Source organism: Pan troglodytes, chromosome X (assembly GCF_028858775.2).
Source record: "Pan troglodytes isolate AG18354 chromosome X, NHGRI_mPanTro3-v2.0_pri, whole genome shotgun sequence".
NCBI lineage: Eukaryota > Metazoa > Chordata > Mammalia > Primates > Hominidae > Pan > Pan troglodytes.
Genome location: NC_072421.2, coordinates 68,992,375 through 68,999,095, shown reverse-complemented (window position 1 = coordinate 68,999,095; position 6,721 = coordinate 68,992,375).

The following is a 6,721-nucleotide window of genomic DNA, read 5'->3' as shown; positions in this document are numbered from 1 at the left end:
GGGTACTAGGTTTAATGTGTACAGCAAACCCCCATAACACAAGTTTACCTATGTAACAACCTGCACATGTACCCCTGAACTTAAAAATGAAAATTAAAACATAAAGAAAATAAAGAAGAAATAATGGTTTATAATAAAATAAGAAATTGAAAATTAAAAAAGGAAAATCAGCCGGGCATGGTGGCTCATGCTTGTAATCCCAGCACTTTGGGAGGCTGAGGCAGGCAGATCACCTGAGGTCAGGGGTTTGAGACCAGCCTGGCCAGCATGGTGAAACCCCGGTCTCTACTAAAAATACAAAAATTAGCTGGGCGTGGTGGCACACACCTGTAATTCTAGCTACTCTGGAGGCTGAGGCAGGAGAATCGCTTGAACCCAGGAGGTGGAGGTTGCAGTGAGCCAAGATTCTGCCACTGCACCCCAGCCTGGGCGACAGAGTGAGACTCTGTCTCAAAAAAAAAGAAAAAAAAAAGAAAAAGAAAAAATAAAATCATAAGGGTGAAAATAAAAATAGTCACCAGGCACGGTGGCTCAAGCCTGTAATCCCTGCACTTTGGGAAGCTGAGGCGGGCGGATCACTTGAGGCCAGGAGTTTGAGACCAGCCTGGCCAACATGATGAAACCCTGTCTCCACTAAAAATACAGAAATTAGCTGGGCATGGTGGTGCATGCATGTAATCCCAGCTACTCTGGAGGCTGAGCCACAAGAATCACTTGAGCAGCCGGGCGCACTGGTTCACGTCTGTAATCCCAGCACTTTGGGAGGCCAAGGCGGGCAGATCATGAGGTCAGGAGATCGAGACCATCCTGGCTAACACGGTGAAATCCCATCTCTACTAAAAACACACACACACACACACACACACACACACAAATTAGCTGGGCGTGGTAGCGGGTGCCTGTAGTCCAAGCTACTCGGGAGGTTGAGGCAGGAGAATGGCGTGAACCTGAGAGGCGGAACTTTCAGTGAGTCAAGATCGCGCCACTGCACTCCAGCCTGGGCAACAGAGCAAGATTCCATCTCAAAAAAAAAAAAAAAGAAAGAAAGAAAGAAAGAAAGAAAAACAATCGCTCGAACCCGGGAGGCAGAGGTTGCAGTGAGCTGAGATCGCGCCACTGCACTCCAGCCTGGGAGACAGACCAAGACTTCATCTCAAAAAAAAATCCCCAAAAAACAAAAAACATTGCTAACAGATGTGAAACCTTAAAGTCATTTTTCTTTTTTTCTTTTTTTTTTTGAGACAGAGTCTCGCTCTGTCCCCTGGAGTGCAGTGGCATGATCACAGCTCACTACAGCCTCAACCTCCTTGGCTTAAGTGATCCTCCTATCTCAGCCTCCTGAGTACCTGAGACCACAGGCATGCACCACCATACCCAGGTAATTTTTAAATTTTTTGTAGAGATAGAGCCTCACCGTGTTGCCCAGGCTTGTCTCAAATTCCTGGGCTCAAGTAATCCTTCTACCCTGACCTCCCAAAGTGCTGGGGATTACAGGAGTGAGCCACTGTGCCCAGCCCCTTAAATTCATTTTTCAATAAGAAATATATACATATGCTTTTTAAATAAAATTGTCATCATATGAGACATTATTATTATTATTATTTTGAGACAGAGTCTTGCTTTGTCGCCCAGGCTGGAGTGCAGTGGCGCCATCTCCGCTCACTGCAACCTCCGCCTCCCGGGCTCAAGCGATTCTCCTACCTCAGCCCCCCGAGTAGCTGGGATTACAGGCGCACACCAACATACCCGGCTAATTTTTGTATTTTTAGTAGAGACGGGATTTCACTATGTTGGCCAGGCTGGTCTCAAACTCCTGATCTCAGGTGATCCACCTGCCTCGGCCTCCCAAAGTGCTGGGAATATAGGCACGAGCCACCGTGCCCAACTGAGATATATTGTTTTGCATCCTGCTTTTTTCACTTTTTTGATGACCATTTTGTAATGTCATTCAGTATGCCTCTAAAACATGGTTTTTAGTGGCTGCATAGTCTCCTTTGATTTTTTTTTTTTTTTTTGAGACGGAGTTTTGCTCTTGTTGCCCAGGCTGGAGTGGAGTGCAATGGTGTGATCTTGGCTCACTGTAACTTCCACCTCCAACGTTCAAGTGATTCTCCTGCCTCAGCCTCCCAAGTAGCTGGAATTACAGGCGTCTACCACCACACCTGGCTATTTTTTTTTCTTTGTATTTTTAGTAGAGAAGGGGTTTCACCATGTTGGCCAGGCTGGTCTCGAACTCCTGACCTCAGGTGATCCACCCGCCTCGGCCTCCCAATCCTTTCACCATTTTTTTTTTTTTTTTTTTTGAGATGAGGTTTTGTCCAGGCTGGAGTGTAGTGGCCTTTCACAGGCACCAGCATAGCTCACTGCAGTCTTGAATTCCTGGGCTCAAGCGATCCTCCTGCCTCAGCCTCACAAGTAGCTGAGACTACAGGGACTACAGGAGTGCTGCCTCCAGCTCTCCTTTGATTTTTGTTATAATTTTCTCTACTGGTCTCTCTCTTGTATCTGTGACTGCTCCATGCTTTCTTCTTATTGTGCCCCTTAAATGTTGTTACTCAGAGTTCCTTTCTCTGTTCTTACTTTTCTTTTCTTTCTTTCTTTCTTTCTTTCTTTCTTTCTTTCTTTCTTTCTTCTTTCTTTCTTTCTTTCTTTCTTTCTTTATTTTCTCTTTTCCTTTCTTTTTTTTTTTTTTTGAGACGGAGTCTCACTCTGTCGCCCAGGCTGGAGTGCAGTGGCGTGATCTCAGCTCACTGCAAGCTCCGCCTCCCAGGTTCACACCATTCTCCTGCCTCAGCCTCCCGAGTAGCTGGGACTACAGGCGCCCACCACCAAATCCGGCTAATTTTTTGTGTTTTTAGTAGAGACGGGGTTTCACCGTGTCAGCCAGGATGGTCTCGATCTCCTGACCTCATGATCCACCCGCCTCGGCCTCCCAAAGTGCTGGATTACAGGCATGAGCAACCGCACCCGGCTTTTCTCCCTTCTCTCCCCTCCCCTCCCCTCCCTTCCCTTCCCTTCCCTTCTTTTTTTCTTTCTTTCTTTCTTTTGACAGGGTCTGGCTCTGTCACTCAGGCTGGAGTGCAGTGGCGCAATCTTGGCTCACTGCAACCTCCACCTCCCGGGCTCAAGCAGTTCTCCTGCCTCAGCGTCCCCAATAGCTGGGATTACAGGCATGTGCCAGCAAACCTGGCTAATTTTTGTATTTTTAGTAGAGACAGGGTTTCAACATGTTGGCCAGGCTGGTCTCAAACTCCTGACCTCAAGTGATCCATCCACCTCAGCCTCCCAAAGTGCTGGGATTACAGGAATGAGCTCCCGCACCTGGCCTAGACAAAATACTTTTTAGGACAGGGAACCATTCATCTCTGTATTAGCACCTATGTGCCTGGCACATAGTAGGTGTTTAGAATATGTTTGATGATGATTGAATGAATGAATGAATGAATGAAAGTGATCAACAAATAAATGACTTGAGGCCTTCAAGCTGTCCTTCAGCTGTCAGCATGAGAATCCAGTCATCTTTTTATCTTGGCCACATTTCAGGCAGCACTTCCAGAATTGGAATGATCTGCACAGCAGCCTTAGCTATTATAAAAGCTGTGTCCAGTACGGCCTGGAGAGACCATAAAGGTGTGTCACACATGCCAACCTATTTGGCCTGCATCATCCGTCATGGTTACCCACTCTTCCAAGGTCAAGAATTCCTTTTCAGGGAAAGATTAACTTCTGGATCGTGGTAGCCTCTTTTTCCAAATGGCTCCAAAGAGCTTCTGCTTCCACTTCCTCACCTCTTTAGCACCAGTCACTGCTCTCTCCAGCTACTTGTAACCCACTGGCTTGGGATGATGGGCCTACACTGACCTAAGGCTGATTTTATTTTATTTTATCTATCTATTTATTTTGAGATAGAGTCTTACTCTGTCGCCAGGCTGGAGTGCAGTGGCACAATCTCAGCTCACTGCAACCTCCGCTTCCCAGGTTCAAGCGATTCTTCTGCCTCAGCCTCCCTAGTAGCTGGGACTACAGGTGCACACCACCATGCCCAGCTAATTTTTGTATTTTTAGTAGAGATGGGGTTTCATTATGTTGGCCAGGATGGTCTCGATCTCCTGACATCATGTTCCGCCCGCCTTGGCCTCCCAAAGTGCTGATATTATAGGCGTGAGCCACCGTGCTTGGCTGGACCTCAGCTGATTTTAAAGAATGCACGGACAGGCCATGCTTGGTGGCTCACGCCTGTAATCCCAGCACTTTGGGAGGCCGAGGCGGGCAGATTACCTGAGGTCAGGAGTTCGAGACCAGCTTGGCTAACAAGGTGAAACCCTATCTCTACTAAAAACACAAAAATTAGCCAGGCCTGGTGGCACATGCCTGTAATCCCAGCTACTTGGGAGGCTGAGGCAGGAGAATTGCCTGAGCATGGGAAATGGAGGTTGCAGTGAGCCAAGATCATGCCACTGAACTCCAGCCTGGACGATAGAGTGAGACTCTGTCTCAAAAAAATAAAATAATAATAAAAATAAAATAAATAAATAAATAAATAAATAAGTAAATAAATAAAGCGTGGACAGGCCAGGCTTGGTGGCTCACACTTGTAATCCCAGCACTTTGGGAGGCCAAGGCGGGTGGATCACCTGAGGTTGAGAGTTTGAGACCAGCCTGACCAACATGGAGAAACCCCATCTCTACTAAAAATACAAAATTATCTGGGCGTGGTGGCACATGCCTGTAATTTTAGCTACTCGGGAGGCTGAGGCAGGAGAATCGCTTGAACCAGAGGTGGAGGTTGCGGTGAGCTGAGATTGCACCATTGCACTCTAGCCTTGGCAACAAGAGAGAAACTCCGTCTCAAAAAAAAAAAAAAAAAAAAAGAATGCGGGGACAAGAAACTTATCTGAGTTGTCACCCTTCCTACCTCATACCTCATCATCCTCAAGCGAACTGTCAGGTTGAAAGTTACTGAGGCTGCTCTGAAGCAAATTGTTGGTGATTTTCCAACAAGGTTTCCCAGATTCTCTTCTCTCAACATATCACTTCATGTTTGGAAACAGGAGTGGGTATTGCTGAATTACTAATGAAACTTGGCACCACAGGTTTCATTTCAATAAATATTTGTTAAGTTCCTGGTACCTACTGTGTACCAGGAACTCTGTTAGGGGCTGTGGAGGATGCAAAATGAATGAGATGAGTCTCATTGGTTGTTTAAATAAGTAGCTCTACTACAAGGTCAGTGAAATCAGTGTTAAACAGAGGTATTAGCAATATGTTGTGGGAACACAGGTAAAAAGGGGAAGGGGGATGGGAAGTCACGTTTACTGAACACCTATGACAGCAAGTCTTGTCACACATGTTTTCACAGAGATTAATTCTGACTAGGGGAATCTGAAACGATTGCATGGACTAGGACGTTTGAGTTGGGCCTTGGAAGGGAGTAGTAGACATTGGATCAGGAAAAAATCAAAGGAAGAATGCTTGAAGTTGAGAGGACATTGTGTAAAAAGGCAACAGGGCATGAAAGTGCATAAGCTGTTCAAGGAACACAGGATATTGGATATGGCTGGGCCATAGGGTATAAAATGGTAGTGTGGGTAATGAGGCATGGAAAGGTGGGCTGGCACCAGATTTTGGAGGAGTTTTAGTGCCTGGCTTGGAAATTTGAATTTTATTTTTTATTTGGTAGGCAGTGAGGAACCACTAAAAGCTTTTCAGTGAGAATGACAAGGTAGAAACAGTGCTTTAGGGTGATTAACGTGACAGGGTGCACTGGGGACTAAGTAGGCTAGAGGCTGCACAGGTAGGTAGGAGGCTGTGTCAACAATCTAGGCATGAGATTATGAAGGTTTAATCTAGGGAGGTGGCAATAGTGATGAAAAGGAAGTGACGAATCTAATAAGATTGCAAGAGGCAATGTTGTGTGGTACAAAGTACATTGGATGGGGTTTCCAATATCCCTGAGTTCTAGTCTTTTTTTTTTTTTTTTTTTTGAGACACAGTCTCACTCTATCGCCCAGGCTGGAGTGCAGTGGCGTGACCTCCGCTCACTGCAACCTCCACATTCCGGGTTCAAGCAATTCTCCTGCCTCTGCCTCCCGAGTAGCTGGGACTACAGGCCCCCACCACCACGCCCGGCTAATTTTTGTATTTTTAGTAGAGACGGGGTTTTGCCATGTTGGCCAGGCTGGTCTCGAACTCCTGACGTCAGGTGATCTGCCCGCCTCGGCCTCCCAAAGTGTTGGGATTACAGGCGTGAGCCACTGCGCCTGGCCCCTGGGTTCTAGTCTTGACTTCCATTCACAGGCTGTATTGCCTTGCCTCCCACAGACTCAATTTTTTCTTTTGAAAAAGGCGAAGCTGGCTGGGCGTGGTGGCTCACGCCTTTAATCCCAGCACTTTGAGAGGCCGAGGTATGCGGATCACCTGAGGTCAGGAGTTTAAGACCAGCCTGGCCAACATGGCGCAACCCCATCTCTACTAAAAACACAAAAATTAGCCGGGCCTGGTGGCACGCGCCTGTAGTCCCAGCTACTCAGGAGGCTGAGGCAGAAGAATTGCTTGAACCCGGGAGGCAGAGGTTGCAGTGAGTCGAGATCGCGCCATTGCACTCCAGCCTGGACAACGAGAGTAAAATTCCGTCTCAGAAAAAAAAAAAGAAAGAAAAGAAAAAGAAAAGAAAAAGAAAAAGGCGAAGCTGGAGAAATAAGTACCTTTAAGGTTTCCTACA